Genomic DNA, 21,607 nt, shown 5'->3' on the forward strand with positions numbered 1-21,607 from the left:
GGACATTGATCTGAAATATTTTTGGGGCTTCAAAATCTGACAGCCTTGTATTTGTTTATGAAATTAGTTATTTAAGTTGTTCGAACAATGTAAGGTAATAGTTTTATTCATAATATTCATTTTGGTGCAGAAAGTGTTTTAGTACATCCTTTGAGTTCGAGTTTATCTGGCTGTGAACAAGTTGTGGAACTTGGAAACGACATGTTTGGATTAGATGATGTGGATATGGAGAAAGAGACAATGGCAATGCCAAAGAAACAAAACTATGTTTCTCAATCTGCAGTTGCTCTACGTTGTCGAGTTATGCCTCCTCCTTGCGTGAAGAACCCATACTTGAAAGATGCTTCAGATGTAGGCGTAGACCCATTTGGTAATCAAAGAACAAAATGTGCAGGTACATTCACTTAGTTCTTAATGACATCAAAAGTAATAAAACATTTTTTTGAAATCGTTTCTTCTTTGTTTTATCCATTGTTGTATTTTTCTTTAATATCGTTTCTTGTAAGTTTGAGCATTAGATTCTTTTTTTTATATCAATGAAAGGTCTTGTTTCCTTTAAAAAAAACATTTTTTTGGAATCGTCTTTTGTAGTATGATAGATTTTTCTGGGAAATGAATTAGTTTTGTGTTTTTCAATTTTGTGTTGGATTTTTTCTTGCGCTGTTTAGTGGAGATGGTCTTTCAAGATATCACACTGATGTTCATGATATAAAGGTATCCAGAAACATCTAGTTAGTGTTTGCAAGCTTCTGCTGATAGAGATTGGGATTTTTTCTATTAATATTCAATTCAGGCTATCAAATTTTGCAATAACTTTAGTCTATTTTCAGCAAATAGGGACTGGAAATTTTAGCCGTGTCTTCAAGGTATTGAAGAGGATTGATGGCTGCTTATATGCTGTCAAACAAAGCACAAGACCGTTGAATCAAGACATAGAAAGGTTACTTCTTTTGGTGCGTGTCTGTATATGTTTAACCTCTAAACACTAGCAAATGTGTAATTGAAGTTTTTCCTTCCCTTTGTAGGAGGAGAGCTTTGATGGAAGGTCAAGCTTTGACAGCTTTAGGTTAGTAAATTTATCTAGATATGGTTTTCCATTTATTATATTTATTTGTTGTCATTATTCTCTTTTTCTTCTCTGGTGCAATTTTTAATTTTTTCTTGATTTTTATCCTCTATTGAACGTGTAGGATCTCATGAAAACATTGTTGGATACTACTCTTCATGGTTTGAAAATGAACAACTCTATATTCAAATGGAGCTCTGTGATTGTAGTTTATCAATTGGCAGGTATTCTCTAAAATTATGACCTCAAACTGGTGCAGGAAACTATTCAAGTAATGGTTATCTTCGGGTGTCCTGCAATGGGGGCTTAAATCAGATGCGTGCTGTGGTGTGCACTGTTTGACTTGCTACTTCTTTCCCCTCGTTTTCCCAATTTCTGCCCATTATTATTGTTTGTAGTTTCCTTGAAAGGATGTTATATTGGACTCATCTAATTAAGCATTTCAGATCTGTGATATGGTGACCGTAGCTCGCCTTTTGAACTTGACATTGGTTGTCCCAGAACTTGATAAAACATCTTTTTGGGCGGACCCTAGGTATGTTCATTTTCTTGCAATCTGTGATTTGGGTACTTTCTTTTACAAAAATTGCAGTATGTTAACACTGAGCTCTCATACAAAAATTTTGATGACATATTTAATGTGAAGCATTTTATTGATTCACTAAGATAAACTCAACAGCCACTTAAAGTATAAAAGAATCACCCTCGAGCCATTTCAAAAATTGTAACTTGTAAGAGGATACCTATAACCTCACCACTATTAATAAGATTGACTTATGCTATAAATTTTATCTTGAATGCTTTTAAAGTCTCGATAACTAATGTAGTAATAGTTCAAATTGTTAACTCAAACTTTTATATTTTTGAAGTAGGCATATTCATATTATTCTTTTACATTACATGCGTATGGAGACTTTATGTCTTAGTGCGTTTTTGTAGAGGCGTAAGCCTCTCAAACCTTTCATGAGAGGTGTGAGTCTCTTTTAGTCAAAGGACGCGTAAATCTAGAGCCTTGTCTTGAGACAAGCCTCAGGGAATAAGTTACTATAGTCTTTTAAAAGATTGATATTGAATAGGTTTCCAATGTTCCTTGAGAAAGTGTTGCATTGTAGGCTTATAAATTATTTCTATTGTATGGTGTTTCTTAAAATTCAAGTGAGGCATGTAAATTGAAGTAAATGTCAAAGCCTTAAAAAAATGACTGATGTTCCTACAAATGCATACTTGCGATGCCTAATTATCTTAATTTGTTTCACTTTCAGGTGGAATCAATTTTAGACAAAAATAATTTCTCATTGGAAGAGCTTCTCGACGAAGAAAAAATAATCCAAGAATGCAAAGCCCTCAACAGTTGTTTAGTTAACTTGTAGGACACTTTCTCCATTATATCATTTGCTTGTTCTATTACTATTGATCTGATTCTTTTTGCTATCATATATGGTCTATTTCAATATTTTTCAATGTCCTTGTCTTATGAGCTTGGGTGTTAGAATTGTATCATATATGATTAATATGAGCAGAATGGGTCTTTATGATTCACTCAGATATTTTAACGGGCAATTCTTTTTGCCTTCAGCCTACGGGACAAAGCTCAGGTGGAACATCTGTTGCGCTACATCGTTGAAGAACCTCCAGAGGATGCTGAAAGCAAACGGGCATGCTGAAAACATTGTTTGAAGGTAGGTGTTTAATTTATGTTGTATAAATTTATATGTTCAAGGTATGGCTCTCTGCTAGAAGTTAGGTTTAAGAGAATTTTGTTTTAGAACTTGATATTGTTCTTGTGTATTGTGATGTGTGTTTTCTTAACTCATATCCTAACTTCAATTTTTCTTCTTTGCAATAAACTTTCAGGAACTATTGACATGGATCTGATTACCATGAGAGTATCGGCAAGAGAAAGGATGCGAAGGGAGAGTTTATTATCGGTAACTCGCAATATTATCATGGAGAAAATGCAGCTTGGAGGATCCTCCATGTGCCTGGCCGAGGTCTACTGCTAACTTTTAATGTGTGTAGTAACTTTACTTGTTAAGTTGAAGTTAAATTCTAAATCTTTCCAATGCTTCTGTAGTTGCTGGATGTGCTGAAGAAGAAGAATCTTGATAATGAAGTCCAGCTCAACAACGTATATTACATCTTTTAATCTCTCAAACCTTCCCAAATTTGTAGACAAATAAAATTGTGTTGCCCTTACACGGAAGATTCGTTTGCCCTTGTAAAATCATAATCTTTGTATTACTTGTAATTTGTGTTTTCAAGGCCTTAATTATTGTACGCCTTTTAAATTATAATTCTATAGCAGAATTTACGGATTAAATGTAATAGATTTACAATCCATAGATGAATAATATGTCATAGCCATAGCGTTCGATGATGATGTCTCATGTATATTTTTTTATCGAAAAAATGGATTTGGCAAGAGAAATTTAAAAAACAGACAATAATTGATAAAACGGACAGATTCAGGCTTCAATGTCGCGTGAGAATCAATAAAAAAAAAGGCTTTAATGTCGGTTGCAACCGACATTGAAGGCTATGTTATTGGTGTTATTGAAGCCGACATTAAAGGGCTTTAATAACACTATCTTTAATGTCGGTTGCCAACCGACATTAAAGCTCGAATTTCTTCTAGTGTCTGGTTATAACCAGTTTTTGGTTGACCCAGAAGATCAGGAAAAGACAATATTCACTTGTCCCTTTGGAACGTTCACATTCAGACACATGCCTTTTAGGCTTTGCAACGCATCTGAACATTCCAAAGGTGTATGATGGAAATTTTCTCTGACTTCTTAGAAAAGACCGTTGAAGTTTTCATGGGCGATTTTTCAGTCTTTGGAGACTCATTCCAATCATGCTTAGATTACTTGGAGGCCATCCTCGGTCGATGCGAGGAAACAAATCTTGTGCTGAATTGGGAAAAATGTCACTTTATGGTGACTAAAAGAATTGTCTTAGGCCACAAGGTATCTGATGCTGGGTTGGAAGATGATGAAGCCAAGATAGATGTCATAGCTAAACTTCCACCACCATCAAATGTCAAAGCTCTATGAAGTTTTCTAGGACATGTTAGCTTCTACCGAAGGTTCATTAGAGGATTTTCTCAAATTGTGCGACCTCTTAGCGCATTATTAGAAGTGAACCGGCCCTACGATTTCAATGACGACTACTGCGACACGTTTGAAACATTGAAATATGCGTTGACTACAGCTCCAGTACTGATAGCACCGTATTGGATGCAATGTTTTATTCTCATGTGCGACGCGAGTGATGATGCAGTAGGTACTATGCTGGGGCAGAAGAAAGGAAATTTGATACATCCCATCTCTTATGCATCCAAAACACTGAACGACTCTCAGGAACACTACACAACAACAGAAAAAGAAAAGTTGACTGTAGTGTTTGGCATCGAGAAATTTAGATCTTATTTAGTTGGTGCATCTGCATCCATCTATACAGATTACTCAGCCATAAAGTTCCTGATGAGTAAAAAGGACGCGAAACCAAGATTAATTAGATGGGTGCTACTATTGCAGGAATTCAACATAGATATTCAGGACAAAAAGGGGACTGAGAATCAAGTGGCTGACTACCTGTCCAGATTAGAAAATCAGGAAATTCAAGACCAAGAAAATGAAATGAAAGATTCATTTCCTGATGAAAGCTTGTTCAGAGTTGAAGGCAGGGAACCTTGGTATGCAGACATAGTTGATTACTTAACTACCAAGCAATTTCCTGAGAACTTCAACTCTTAACAAAAGAAACGGTTAGTACATGACAACAAATTTTATTTTTGGGATGAACTGTTTCTCTATAAACAAGGCCCCGACTCCATTATATGTCGATGCGTTCTGAAGGAAGAGACACAACGCATCTTGGCTAGGTGTCATGACTCTCCTTACGAAGGACATTTTGGAGGGCAAAGAACCACTGCGAAGATTCTTCAAAACGGATACTTCTGGCCCACCCTCTTCAAAGCGCAAGGGAGTATGTTCGCAAGTGCGACCCTTGCCAACGCACCGGAAATATCTCATCAAGGGACGCAATGCCCCTAAACAATATTCTTGAAGTTGAATTATTTTATTTTTGGGGCATTGATTTTATGGGACCTTTTCCCCTGTCCTGCGGTCAATAATATATCCTACTTGCGGTCAACAATCGATCTTTAGAGCTGTGCTGTGGTACCAAGAAGAGCAGAAGGGAAGAGAACCACCATCACCGCCGATCAAGGAGCGGAGGAAGCCGAGCTCGAGAGAGACACTTTGTCGAATTCTTATACAGGTGATTGTACACAACTAGAATTGAGCCAAAGAGCCAAATAGGCAGTTTAAAATTTAAAATTTTGCTAACAAAAAGTTGAAACCTATTTTAGAAAAGAAAAGGTCTTTTTCTATTAAAGTCATAAAAGAAAGGATTACTAAATTTTAGTTTATTTAATGGCCAAAACTAGTAGAAAGGTGATATCAAACTCTCAATTCCTCTTCGCCCTACATTGGCTCGGTTATCCGTCTAAGATATACCTAACTTGCATTGGAGAGAAACAATTTTAAGACAAGGGTGCCTTTTTAAACTCACTCACACAAAATGTAATGGATATTTCTTTTACCTAGAGAGATAACTTTCACACTCACACCATAGGGAACCTATTGCTTTTTTCTCGGTGGCCCTAACTAGACACGATGGAGGTAGCTCTTTTTACTTCTATCCATGCACTCACATACACGTTAGTGAAAGTTATGTTATTTTTGTTATATTTTGCAAATTTTCTTTATTTCTTTTTATGCTAGCTATTTTATAATAATTATTATTTTTAACACTAGGCCCTTTTTATTCCTCTTTGTCTAAACTTGTTACTCTAACAAAATGATTGTTTTTAGACCAAAGGTTGTCCTATCGAGGTAAATATGACACTTCTAAAAGTTTTAAGATTCTAAATAAATCTAGAAAGCTAAGTATTCCATTTTTATGAATTTAAAAGAAAAATAATTTTTCTTTAGAAAAATTATTTCAAAATTTTTTAAGAAAATTTTAAGAAATTTAAAATTTATTTGTATCATTACTTAAAAGAATGGATCATTAAAGTTTCATTGATAAGAATCGAGAGATTTGTAAATCAAAGATGCATAAAAACATTGTGAATGGGAATCTTGAATGTATAAACATGCATTTAATTCAATCATGCATTTAAAGCAAAAATGAGTCATTTAAAAATTTCAAGAGATCATGAAATATCAAGAAATATTGTATTTTTAGAGAATGATAGTTATGCCATTGAAATGCATTAGAGCCTCAGAAATATATCAAAATATTTCTAATCAAAGTCACAAAATCTAAATTGTTTATTACTTTTGAAGACTTCTTGGCCATAGTGGGTTTAGATGAGATTATGTGATAATCTCATTCCTTTTTCTCTCAAAGCTTTTGCTTTTTCCTTTCTAAATTAGTCACTCATCGGATTCCACCATCCTCTTCTAAGGCCAAAGAATAGTTGGGAAGACTCTCGTGGTTGTCTACGAACCGTTCATGAGGAGATTAGAGCTGATTTGGAGAAGATTCAAAGACTACAAAGGTTGTATTCTTTTCCCCTTTTACATGTTTGATTCCTTGCATGCTTATCTTTATAATTAATCTAATTATATTACTTTAGATCCAATTTTCTTCCGTTGTGCATGCAAGGTTGTTCACTTAAACTCTTTCTATGAACTTGCATGCTTGTTTACTAAAGTTAATGAAATTAGAGTGCTTAAGATCCTAATTGCTTCCGCATGTTAATTGTTAACACCAATAATTAGTATCAGAGCATGATTTAAGCACTCAATTTATGTTAATTTTAGCTTGGTGGGTATTTTCTTGAGATGAATGGAATGGTAGCTGAAATGGATATATTACAGTTTTGGCATGTAGATTTACCTTGAAATTTGTTACAATTATTGTAACTGGCTCATTGTTTATGGGCCTTAATGTGTGAAGAAAGGTCTGTAAGTTTGCTAGAGTCATTAGAGTTGAAATTAGGCTGTAATTGGAAAAGATTTGGGGCAGGCGCAACAGAAAAATGAAACTAGTTGTTCTTCAAAATTTTCCCAAAATCCTGGAAACATCATGATGCTCTTCAATAGTGTCGCAAGACTATTCTTCATCCAACCTAGAAGCACATGCCCATGAGGTCGGATTCAGTTCAGTTGATTTTAAGCCCTTGTGGTCTAGTTTGCATTATTTGCTGACTTAGAGGTCCAATTTAAGCATTCTTCAGTTGGTTCGGGCCAGTTCGAATGGTTCAAGAGCAGTACAAAGTAGTTTGTGAATTATTATTGTAATAATTTAGGTGTTTGCATGATTAGGATGTTAAAACAAGTCCATTTCAGTGTGTGTTTAATTAACTATGCATTAGGAATGTATGTTTTAATTAAAATAAATCTTATTTGTGCATAAAGTATGCCATGTAGATTTAAAATCCCACCATATGAAAGAATGTTGCATGCATTGAAAGTATGTTATAAATGTTATAATATATAGTATGCATGTTTAGGCTTTCATGTGATTTGATATAAGTTGTTATATTAAGTTGTCTAAGTTATAGTTGTTATAAAATGAATTAGAAATTTAAAATTTATAACAAAGATTAATGAATTCTCATCGAAGGTTGCCAAATAACAACTTGTATTATAATTAAAGTAAGTCGTTATCTTGTAAAACTTCGGTTACAAACTCACCTGGGCTAATCCTGTCTAAGGCTGGAGGTTTTTAAGTTGATGGTTTATGGAACACCTACTACTTGGGGATTTAGCCGGTCCTTGAGTATTTGTTGACCCGACTTTATGAACATGCGTGAGTGATGTGAGGTAATAAATTAGTGTTAGGATTGATGTCCTAAATTTAGTATATCTCGTGGTTTATAGTTTTGTTAACCCAATTTGTTTATCCAATAAAATGAGAGTTATGTTATTTGACAATTAGACAGCATTAATTCAATCTAATAAACTAAGATCCAAGGTTGTATGATGTCACTTGAAAAATATGGGTTGACATCAGGTGGTTCATGTTCAAGTAATAACCTAAAAGGTCTGTAGTAAATGGATGAAGGTTGGGTACCTTATCTTGGTCACACTGCGGATACGATCCACTTTATAATTGTTACATGAGATGTAAATGTTATAAACAATATGAACGATATTGTTCATGTAAAGACATGAGGGGTATCCTGTATAAAGAAGTTTATACATAGACCGAACCAGGAAATAATTAGTTTATCTTTATAACACCATTAGTTGAAGAAACTAATATTTCACTAGGATGACCATAAGAGACTTGACCTTAATCCTGAGTGAGTTGTGAACTACTACTTATGATGGTAGTCCTTTTATAGCCGACTCAATAAGCCTACTATTTTGGGGATTTGTCTGATTAGAGAGCTAAGAACATAACTACACAAGATCGAATTCACTCCTTCCCATTCATTGAAAAAGTAGATAAATTGCTCCCTTAATAGCTGGTTTCGAGTCTTGAACAATGATGCCTCAACATCTCACTGGCCTGAGAGATGTTAGTTTATAGTTGGACTATAAACTGTTTGTTCATTAAAGGAATTAGTGGTACTTAAGAAGTTAGATGTAACTGCAGGGGTAAAACGATATTTGACCCAGCTGTAGTTATGAGCATTTATGAAGGGTCATTACTCTGTTAATTGGTTATATCTACAGTGTGAAGAGTGCAGCTATCGATCTTTAATGGAGTGATCGATAGTTAATGAATATTGATTGGATTAAAGGATTTTAATAATTTAATCTCATATCATTGTTAGCTTCAAATCTGTAGGTCCATAAGGTCCTTTTGATAGCTCACTAATGGAAAGAAGAATAATTTTGATATGGTTAATTATAGATTTGATCTATAGTTAAGAGAGAAATGTTTGAATAGGATTCAAATAATGAATTATTATGAATCGGATTCATAAAGAATTAGTTAATTTTGAGAGGTGGAGAAAAATAAACATATGATGTGTATTTAATTAACTATATACATTCAAGTAGATTTAATATATATATATAGTTACTTATTAGGTTGACTAATTAATCAAATAAATATTATTTGATTAATTGAGCCCTAAGTGCAAATATGAAAATACTTGGAAAAGGGAAAAATCCCTCTCCATATAAAATGCTCCTTTCTCTCAACTTTGGTAAGTTATTCATTTGTGAAAACCTACCCTCCCAAATTCCTCCCAAATTCTCTCTATAATTTCTCCTCTCCACCATTACTCATCTAAGGGTTAGATACCACTCTTCTACCCCTAGATTCCAACAGAATATCAAGGTTTCTCTAACAGTGGTGTTCGCTGTTCATTGGAGATATGTTGCGGAGGAAAAGCTTGGGATTTTGGTGAAAACAAAGGGATCAAAAAAGTTAAGAATATGCTTTTCTTCCCTTTTTCTTCTCTCTTGAATCATGCTCTATTTTGTTTATCTACTACTCCTTTTTCCTACTGCTTTGTTTTGTTTCCTTTTAAACTAAAAACCGAAATGCAAGGTGTTCATATACTTCCGCTCAGGATTAGATCCCTTCAATTGGTTTAACACTTAGACATCGTAGGTTAAAATCAAAATATAATCGTTATACTTAGATAAACACCTAGATTTAGGTTGTTTTTAGCCGGAATATACTTAAGTAATACCTAAATCATCTAGAACACTTTAGTGAGAGATTCATAATATATATGATATATTATTTTTAGCTCTCACATCCCTAAGAGTTCACACAATGAGATTTATGCTCGATTTTGTGTCGATTTTACCGCTACTACTCCATTCAGAAAGGGTTTGCATCGGTCAATAACAAGGTGTATGAGGAAAGTTGTTCATAGTAAGTGGGAGAAGGAAGTGTGTCAACACATCCTACTGTCTCCTCCATTAGGTTGAACTGTCAGATTTCCATTTTCCACCTGCGTGTCGTTTTAGTGTGAGTACCTATTTGAAGGGTTGTGACTTGGGGATCAGAAGACCGCAAACTCCAGAAAAAGATAGGGTCTCTTAGTTCCGTCTTCAACATTGTCTCCGTGCGGTAGCTTATTGATACCGTTCTCTAAGATTTAAAAAATAGAGGGTTACACTTACAAGATTTACTAAGTGTTAATAAGTTCTTGACCAAAAAGCGATAACTAAATGCTATAGGAATAAGAATTATTCTGCTATTCGTATTTAGTCAAGAATGTCTTGGTTAAGTTAAGGAGTTATTAACTGACCCTTGGTAGCGATTAGTCTGACTCATTGAAGTATCGTTGAAATTAATAATTAGATATGGGTACATTATTACTTTTGGTAAAATTGATTGTATTTAGTAGTAGTTCACTAATAGAATTTGTTTATATTTTCAACATGTTGATATTATACAACTACTTACTTACTATAAATTTAACGGTGATAACTACTCAACGTGGAAATTGAATATAAAAACAATACTATTGGTTGAGGATCTAGAGTTATGTCCTCCGACTCCCAACCCATTTTCAAATCGAATGGCTAGGGATACTTATGACAGATGGATTAGGGTAAATAATAAAGTCTAATTCTATATCTTATCAAACAGATAAGATGTTTTGACTAAGAAATATGAGAGCATGGTTATCGCTAAACGGATCAAGGATTCGTGCAGACAATATTTGGACAACCGTTCTCATTGTCAGGCACGATACTCTCAAAGAGGTTTACAACCACTATATAAAGGAAGGAATCTCTATTAGAGAACATGTTCGGGATATGATGGAGGAAACAAATACTACTGTCATAGATAAGAAAGTTGAGAAAGCAAAAAAAGGTAAATATGATTTGGTAAATTTGGTAAATTCAGAACAATCTTCGTAAAATTACAACTCAAGTCTCAAGAATGAAGAAGGGATGGAAATAAACTATAAGATCCAAGCATTATACTTACCTCTCAGCCACAAATCATGCTCTAAAACCAATAATCAAGCTCTATGATGCTAAAAATGGCAAGAGATTACAGTATTCTGTTGAAGGGAGAAGGAAAACGAGTGCAAAAACGGTAAAACAACGTGATAACCTACGTTTTGGATACAAAATTTGATATATACCAGGCGTCGTAGCATAGCAATATTGCACAAGGGCATCGCAATGCTGTGCAAGCCAGTGCGCGCACCTCCATCTAGTGTTCGTAGCATTGCAATGCTGTCCTGTTGCACGCAAAAATATAACGCATATGTCCTTGAGTGTTGCATAACGCTCCTTTTGAGCATTGCAATGCATTGATCGAGGGCATAATTATAGTTCTTCGGTCTTCTTTCTCTTTTTGTGCAATTTAGCTCCTAACTCGGTTGTTTTATCGTCTTTTCGCCCTGAATGTTTCATTCGACCTCTAATAGACTTGAGATCTACAAAATCATCAATTAAACACATTAAATAGCTTAACGATCCCGAATTAAGAAGAGGGAGATAACACATTTTCGGTGCTATCAATTTACTCAATGAAACATGTTTAGTGAAAAATGATAAATTGACCTGGATGTTAGATGCAGTGGCCACTAATCATATTTGTCCTTTCGCTTGAGAAACTAGTTCATGGAGACAACTTGTAAAGGGCGAAACGACTTTCAAAGATAAAACAAGAGATGTCGTCTTAGCTAAAGTAGTAGGAAACGTGAAGTTTTTTTTTTGGAGATAGATTCATTTTACTATAAAATGCATATTACGTTCCGATTGTTGGGTTTTATAGCCTAAAACTTGTGGTTTGTAAACTATAAACTCATTCTGTAAATCAATAAAGATGTTATTGAAGTTAGATTTAATAAAGTTGTATTGAATATATGAATTGCTTATTTCGTTTTAGAAATAAATCCAATAAACTAAAAGATCCATGACTATTACATGAGTACTTGAACTTGATTTGGAGACATAAGAGTGGATCAGGTTCGAGTAAATAGTCTAAATTATTTATAGTATACGAATAGGGTTGGGTGCCTTATTCTGGTAACACTATCAGATGTTGTGCACTCTGTAGTTCTTATAAGGAGTTGTAAAGTGCTATAAATGAAGTGATCTTGATTTGTACATGTAGTGACATGAGGAGTGGGGGCATCTTGTGCAATGAGTTTGCACAAAATCGGACCAAGAAATAAGCCACTCTTACTTTATAACACTGTTTACTGTTCAATACTGACTATTTCAAAACGATGACATAGGTAACTTGACCTTAATCCTGAGTTAACTAAGAACTCTTACTTATTTGAGATTATCCATAGATTTTCATAGGTGAGGGTTTGCTGAACAGTGCCAACTCAATATGCCTCTTATTTCAGGGGTAAGGCTGGGTAGATAGTTGGGAACATATGGTGCAAGATGGAGTTCACTCCTACCCACTTTCAGGGATAGTAGAGTGGTTCTTCCCTCATGTTCTTGAACAAGGGGCCCTACCCTCTCATTGGCCCGAGAGGACTTGATTTGATGATCAAATCACAAACTAATTATTCATTAAAGAATCAATGAGACTTAAGAAACAAGAGTTAATCTCGGGGATAAAACAACTATTTGACCTAGCAGTTATTACGAATAACCTGTAAGGGTTAACTTACTAATCATAGTTATATTGACTGGACACAATATATCTACAGTGAGAGGAGTGCAACTCTAAGCTTTAATGGAGTGACCCAGTAGTTAACGAATGAGAGTTAATTCAGTGTAAAGAGTTTAGCTGATTAATCTCGTATCATTGGAGCTCATGATCTGTAGGTCCATTAGGTCCCTCTACTAGCTCACAAACGGATTAGGCTTAGAGTAGCGTGATAAGTTGATTTGAATCGTTCAGATATGAATTAAGAGAATTAATAATTATATGTGACATAATTACACGTTTAATTTTGGAATTAAACAAAATTGGAGAATTGGTGAATATTACAAATGATTTAAATATTAAATTCATGAATAAAGATTCATGATAGTGGAATTGATGATTAATTAATTTGATATTTGATATTAAATTAATTAGAATTAATTAAAGTTTTTAATTACTTATTAATTATTAATTTTAGTAGAAAAATTAATTATTGAATTAATTTTTGTAAAAATAATAAAAACTGAATTTTAATTAAGTAGTTAAAATTGAAAAGTTATTTTTTTAATTTTAATTTTGGAAAAGTTTCAAAATTGAAATAAAAAATTGAAACATTGGAAAAGTTGGAATTTCCCACCTCTTCACCTAGTAGCTCATTCATGGTTCCATTATTTTTATAGCTCAAATTCTCAAAATTTGAGTTGGAATTCATGAAAAAGGTTTGTTTCTTGAATGTCATGCAATATAAACTTCTGTTTTGAATTGGAAATCGGTGATGTATTGAAGAGATTTTAGTTGAAAATTTTGTTTAAAGAAAGTCTTCATTCTGCTCTAAAACATGAAAACCTTTCTCCTCCATTTCCCTAATTCAAGATTATTTTGAGTCCCACAACTCAATCTAAGATACCAAGAGAATAGTAGAGAAGACTTTGTGATGGTTCACATCTAAAGGATGAGAGGATTGCACCTGGAAATTGTGATTCAAATGGTACCTCCAAGATTAGTGTTGAAACTCTGTTTTTAGTTTATGAGCATGCTGGATTTGAAGCCAAAATTAATGAATTAGAATGTTGAATGACCCAATTTTCTTATGCTGCTTGCTTCTTTAATTCTACACTGACTATGGAAGGAATTTAATATCTTTCTCTTGTTTGTTTGAACAATTGTACAAAGTATTCGTTAAAATTAATGAAGTGACCGCTACCTGAAAGGAAAAAATTTGAAATTATGAGTTAGAAGTCTAGTGAGTGACTAATATTTAAAGCATAACTTTCATACATAAATTTGATACTAAAACTGAAAGCTTTAACTAAAAACATAAACTTGGCAACTATTATTCATGTCATCATTAACATCACATAGCACTTTTCATGCTTGGCTGGACTATGCCTTAGTCTATTAGTCTAGAGTGGCCCTTTTGCTCACTCTTTATCATTTTTACTGCATTACTACTTATCTGGGAAGGAAACCTATTGTTCACTTCCTAAAAATATAATTTGCATCCTTAGTTGAGAGAGAACCTTTACTCAATTCCTCAATGTCAATCCATAGCTAATGTGGAGTGATCTCAACACTACCAATAAACACTTTTCTTTGATTCATGTGATTCTAGTTTAAGTACTATCATACCTTAGGTACTACTACTCAGATACCTTCTCCATGTCCTTCAATATCGGGCTATTCAAATCTAAGACTAAGCTTCAATACCTTCTCATTTAGTCCTTCAGTACTGAGCTATTCAAAACTAAGACTGAGCTTCAGTAGCTTCTCATCTAGTCCTTCAGTACTGAGCTACTCATATTGAACTTGCATATTCTTATCTCTTAATGACTTAGTTGCCCAAAATATTTCTATACTAACGCATCCTCATGTTCATTGAAAAGCATAGCATAAACGTAACATTAATGTGAGATGCGTTGCTTGGTAACCATTTGAGAATAGTTGTCATAAATAGCTTTCAGTAAACATGCATTGCTAGACATATATAAGCATTAGCAATTTACTTAAAACATTTAAAGCATTTAGAGTCACTCACAGTCTTTGGCAATCCTCTCCATGTATATGCTCACTGTGCGTTGAACACTTAGCCAAATTCTTAGGCCTTAACCTTACTAGGTAGTAACTTCATTACCATGCGTCTATAGTTTGTGTCCATGCCTTGCTTTAGATGTTCAAGCCTCCTATACGACCAAGCTTTCAGCCCACGCCTAATGCCCATCGCATGACCCATCGCAATAACAACCTTTGCACCCATCGTTTATCTCATGCGCCCATTTTATGGCACATCAACGCATGCCCCATGCATTTGTCTGGTTGCGCCCATAAACTCCAATGCAACCTTGCACTAATACCTTGTGCGCCTGCCTGCAGGATCCAACGCCCACACAACACTTGCGCTTATGGCTTCAATATGCGTTGCATGGTCTAATGCTTCTCAGAACGTCGTTGTGCCAATTCAGCCTCCAATGCATGTGCTCAACATCATCGTCAAGCCCTTAAAACTGCTTGCTTGTTCAACCAAAGCAGCTGCCTACTTGTTCAAGATTCTAGATTTAACTTACAATTTTAATAACTAATTTTTCAGGCCTTTTCTCAAGAAATTTCCTTCTAGAAAGATTCTCTAAAATGTCTTAGCAAGCTTAACTTAAAATTTCAGCTTATAATTCTTTGTGGTTGAGCCGAAATCCTCAGATCATCAAGACTTGCCCAACTTACTCAAGAATTCGACCTTTAGCCGGATTCTTCATTCTCCATCTCGATTCCGCAATCTCCTTCCGAATTTTCAACCTCAGCAACTAGACATACTCAGGGGTTGAATGGCTATGGAATTACTCCATTTGCATGAGCGAATTTCTCGAACCCTCTTTTTGAAATCGATCTTCCCCTTTAAACTAGCAACTGTACGTTCTCCTTTTAACATTAAGCTGCTACCTTATCCTTAAAGGATAATATCAAACCTGAATATGATAGCTGACTTAGCTGATCAATCAATAAGATGATCCTTTCCTTTTGGTTATCAACACAAGGGTCATCTCCCAAGCGAACACTTGCAATCACATGGCCGCATGCCTCATCCATAATACATCGCCCAATTTGGCTAACGCATAACTAAATTAGAGGCTATTGCGTCCCTCCTTTGGTCGCATACTCCTAAGCCAACGCATGTCTTAGCCCACGTATAGCTTAGTCTTATCATATCAACCAAGCGTTAGGCCTTCACCTCAGCATAACTTTAGCGTGCATCGAGTTTCAACGCCTTGCGCACATCGCATACTCCATCATCTAGTGCCCAGTGCCTAATGTCTAGCGCCCAATGCCTATCGTCTAGTGTGCAGTGCCTATTGTCTAGCGCTTGTCGTGTAGCTCATCGTCTAGCACTTGTCGTGTAGCTCACCATCTGATGTTTGTCGTGCAACTTATCGTCTAACGCTGATGTCGATCGTGTCGTGCCATCGCCCCATCACTTAACACTATCGTCCAACGCATAGCGCTATCGTTTAGCGCGACCCTTTGTATCATCTAGAGCCGCAGTTTACCGCATCATCACCTACCGCATTGCTTAACTCCGCACATTTGCTACACGATCGCCTACCTCATCGTGTAATGCCACTTATTTATTACACGATTGTTTAGCGCGCACATCTCAAACGCCCAGCGCCCAAATACCTTCACAAGCCTCTTGGGTGCCGCAAGCCTTATCAATGCATCATGCCTTTCAACTTATGCGTTCATGTTTAGTACCAATGCATAGTTTATCGTTGCCTTCAACACTTAGCCTCTACAAGCCTTGGTTGCTACACACGCAACCTCATGCGTCCACACTTCTCCATCAACGCATGCCAACACTTGGCTTCCGTACTTAGCCAATTTTCAATTGTTATTCTATCTAAAACTCACACATGGCTAAGTATTTCTAACACCTAGAATTTTCTTCCTCCATCTTCCTACTTTCTTTACTTCTTTCATAATTTTACATAACATGCTTGTTACTCACTTATGTAGGAAAAATGGAGTACGGGGTTTACATACCCAAAGAGAGGGGGTGGGCTATGAAGAAACCTTTTCTCCTGTTGCCATGTTAAAGTGGATAAGGATACTCTTGTCTATAGCCGCTTTTTATGATTATGAAATATGGAAAATGGATGTCAAGACAACCTTTCTAAATGCCTATCTTGAGGAGAGTATTTATATGACTCACTCAGAGAGGTTCATTAAATAGGGTAAAGAGCAAAACGTTTGCAAGCTAAAAAAATTCATTTATAGATTGAAACAAGCATCTAGATCCTGGAATATGAGATTTGACATTGTGGTCAAATCTAATGGCTTTGAACAAAATGTTGACAAACCAGATGTTTACAAGAAGATTGTCAACAAAACTGTAACATTCTTAATATTGTATGTTGATGGTATCCTACTTATTGGAATGATATAGCAATGCTGACATTAAAATATGGTTAGCAACATAATTTAAAATGAAATATTTAAGAGAAGCACAATATGTTCTTGGAGTCCAAATCGTTCGGAATCACAAAAGCATAACACTACTCTTATCTCAGGCATCTTATATAGGCAAGATATTGTCTAGATATAAAATGCAGAATTCCAAGAGGGGTTTGCTACCTTTCAGGCATGGAATTCATTTGTCTAAGAAATAGCATCCTAAGACACCTCAAGAAGTTATATGAAACATATTCCTTATGTATCGACAGTAGGTAGTTTGATGTTTGCCATATTGTATACACGATCTGACATATGTTATGTATTTGGAATTGTCAGTAGGTTTTAGTCCAATCCTGGATATGGGCAATGGACTCCCTTAAAAATATCCTTAAGTATCTTCAAAGGACGAGGGACTATATGCTTGTGTATGGCACTAAGAATTTGATCCTTGTAGTATATACTGACTTTGATTTTTAGACTGATGTAGATTCAAGAAAATCAACTCTGGGATCAATGTTCACTCTAAATGAAGGAGCTATAGTTTGAAGGAGTATAAAGCAAAGTTGTATTGCTGACTCCCCATGGAAGCAGAGTATGTGGTTGCTTATGAAGTGGCCAGGAGGCAGTATGACTTAGAAAGTTCTTAACAAATTTGGAAGTGGTTCCAAATATGCATCTGCCTATCATTCTCTATAGTGATAGTAGTGGAGCAGTTGCAAATTCTAAAGAACCTAGAAGCCATAAGCGCGGAAAACACATTGAATGCAAATATCATCTCATCAAGGAGATAGTACATCGAGGAGGCGTGATCGTCACACATATAGTCTCAGAAGACAACATAGCTTATCTATTTGCAAAGGCCCTCTTAGCTAAAGTGTTTGAGGGCCACCTAGTTAATCTATGACTACGGTTATATAAATCTAGGACAAGTGGGAGAATTCATGGGTATGTGTTGTCCTAGTTTATTGTATTTATGTTATTTTTCTCACACTTAATATTGATTGTGTAATCCACTAGAGTTTCAGTCTAAGTGGGAGTTTGTTGGATTGTATGTCTTTAAACCTGGAGTTTCAGTCCAAGTGAGAGTTTGTTGGGTTATATGTCCTGAAACTCGTAGTTTGTAAACATGAAACATATTCTATTTTGCAATAAAGATGTTATTGGAGTTTGTTCTAGTACAAATTATTATTGAATATGTGAATTGCGCCGTTTTAAACTTTAAATCCAATAAACTAAGAACTGTTGGCGAATGAATACTTAAACTTCATGTGGAGACATAATAGTGGATCAAGTACGATAATAGGCAAAATGATATATAAGTATAGTGATAAGGCTGGGTACCTTGTCCTAGGGACACTATGGATGCAACCCACTTTGTAATTGTAACAGTAGTTGTAAAGTATTAAAAATGATGTGATTCTAAATCGTTTGTGTGGAAACATGCGAGTGAGTCATCCTATGCAATGAGTTTGCATAATACCGCACCACGAAATAGTCACTTTTACTTTAAAACACTGTTTACTGATAAGACTGACTATTACAATTTGATGACCTAGGTAACTCGATCTTAATACTGAGCTAACTATGTGTAGACCTTGAACCCTACTTTTCCTACTTGAATATGTTTATTTATGTGATTGTATGATAAATTGGTTAACTTATGAGTTAATGTCAAATTTTAGGGAAATGGGTGAAGAATAAGGAAGTAAAGAAGGAAAAGATAAGTATTGAAGCATGGCTATCTGGTGAGGTTGAATTAGTCTAGCAAGGGAAAAATTTGGTTAAGTGTTGCTATGGAGTTGCCTTATGCATTAACCTTAGGTTGGGCATGGAGGTGAGATCAATATGCATTGGTCTTACTCTTAGAGGTTAGGCGAACTCTTGTGAAGGCTAATTGGGGCCGAGTGTGTATGCATTTTAAGAGTTGGTGTTGTGTACACCATGGTGGTTTTGATGGGTGCATGTGACCCCATGCGTTGGCAAGGTATGCGGTAGCCAAGGGCTTGCAAGGTTTGGGAGTATGCAAGCAAGAGTATGCTAAGCGTTGGCAAGGCGAGGATGCATGGTAAGTAGGGTTTTCTAAGCGTTGGGGCAAGGCTAGGTGATGATTCTAGCGCATGCATTAAAGTTTGAGCGATGGCCGAGAGTTGGTGTGTTGAAGGCAGCACGCGATGGCAAGGAGCCTTGGTGGTTTGCATACGTTGTGGGCATGGGGCAAGGCAAAGCCTTGGGAGTTGGCATGATGAAGCATTGGCTTGGGCGCTAGCGAAGTGTTGTGCGATGACCAAAGACTTGACATGCGCCGATGGGGGGTTGCATTGATCAGCCCTTACGAGGTTAAAAGCTAGATGATGCAATGGTGTTAAAGGCCAAGAGGCCAAGACGTCAGCCTTAAGCAAAGATGTTGAGTAAGGCATGAGATGGCACAAGCGTTGGTCCTAGGGCATGTGCTATTGAGGATGGCATGCGTGTGGAGTTATTGTGCGTCGAAGCTAGCTGAAGGCAAGGCCTTAAGTTAATAACGAGGGAAGGTGATCTGCATTAATCACTAATTAGAAGGCCAACTGTATTGATTTGGTGAAATAAGCCTACTTAGTGGTTGATGTGGCAGCTTATTAGGGATGCATGACTAGTAGATTCTAGTATAAAAAGGAAGGCTGACTTCAAGGACCTATTTTGAGCAAATTATTCAAGCAATTAAAGTGATTCTTAGTCCATCTGAAAGCTGAAGGAGTCTAGCTGATGGCGTGGGGCTTCCGGAAGAAGAATCCAATGGGAACAAGCTGAGAATTTGAAAAGATTGCAAGAAGGTCGAGCTATCAGGTAATCCAAGGCCAGTGCAGAAGTTTTGAAGTTTTTGGCAAAACCACGAAAAATTCTGAGCTGAAAATTTTTATATAAGTATCTTAAGACATTTTTGAGAAAGTTTGTAGAAGAAAATTGCTTGAGAAAAGTTATGGAAAATGAGTTATTTAACTAATATTTGAATTTGGAATTCTTTGAACAAGCGATAGCTACTTGAGTTGAACAAGTTAGCAGCTTAAGGTCGGACGCATGTGTGCAGGCTGAAGCAAGCCTCAGTGTGTGTTGGGGCTGAGTTGGCAATCATAAGTGTCTTAGACACCCAAGGGAAGGCCTAGGCGTTAGTGTGCAACAAGTGGAACGCCTAAGACAACGCAAGGTCGAAGGAGGGCATGCATTGACACTATGTGTTGCCACCTAGTCAAGATTAAAATCTAGAAAATTTTGAAGAGTTCATCACCTAGAAGGTATGCGTTAGAAGGTGAGATCTTTTGATAAGAAGATCATGAGTTTATTTATGAAAGTTAGTCTCAAAAGGGAGACCCTTCAAAGTAGCTAAAATGTAATGTTGCGTGTATAAGATTGACACCAATAGGGGAAACTTATCATCCACTAAGGAGTTGCCAAAAGCCGTGAGTGACTAAGTGTTTATGATGCTTTTAGAAATCCATGTTTCAAAGGAAAGATTAATCTCATGCTAGTTATTTTACAAAGAGTTTTCCAAGCAAACTTATGGATTTATGATTCCAACGCATGGTAGTTAAAATAGTCAGAAGGCATGCTGTGTTTAAATGCATATTAACTCTTTAAAGAGATTTTTATAACATTGTTTAGTTAGAAACTATTTCAAGAACTTGAAGCATGCGTAGGTCATTATATTTAGAGCTTGAATGTTGAACTTAGCACATGTTATTGTAATTTAAGCTTATATGATTTAGTAAAAGAGATTTTGATACATAAAGCTCGATACTGAAGGAGTTAGAAAAGGTATATGAGTAGTAGTACCTAAGATATGATAGTACTAAATCATAACCACGTGCATGTAGGTAGTTTGACGTCAAAGGATCGAGTTAAAGGGTTCTCTCTTGACTAAGGCTAGATTTTTAGGGTTTGAGCAAAAGGGTTCACTTTCGACTATGAACACGTTTAAGCTATGTGGCCAGTCATGTTATGTTTAAAGTTTTTCCTGTATGCTTGGAAAGATTTTATATTTCAATATACAGTTTTCTAGTATAGTTTCAAGCATGAGAACTATGTTTTATTTAGTCACTCACTGGGCTAGTACCTCACACCGTTTTAAATGTTTCCTTTCCTCAAGTAGCGAACAACCCCCCAGAAGATAACTCGTTGTTGCTCCACCACTCAAAGACAAGGACTGTAGTTTCTGAACAGTTTAGGTGGTTGTTTGTAAATATTTTACAGATGTTTTGAGTATATAGGGACTAGGTTATGAGTTGGGCCCTTAAGATCTTGTTTTATGTTCATACTGTATATGTTAGTTATGTGTGAGACCCCATTGGTTGTGGCTATTGGTTATTAAATACTATAAACATGTTTATTGTTATCAGGATCTCTAGATAGGTTAAGCAGATTAGTAGGCAGTAAGTACAAACAAAAGGGTTGGTAACTGCTACAGCATATCTATTCCATGTTAAGAAGGTAGTCTGAGAGGGGGTGTGACACTATGAACTCCTATTTATACAGGATTATCCTTTAATTTGCATGAGTGAGAGTGACTCAACA

Source organism: Benincasa hispida, chromosome 12, assembly GCF_027475165.1.
Source record: "Benincasa hispida cultivar pf3 chromosome 12, pf3_genome.v1.1, whole genome shotgun sequence".
Classification (NCBI taxonomy): domain Eukaryota; kingdom Viridiplantae; phylum Streptophyta; class Magnoliopsida; order Cucurbitales; family Cucurbitaceae; genus Benincasa; species Benincasa hispida.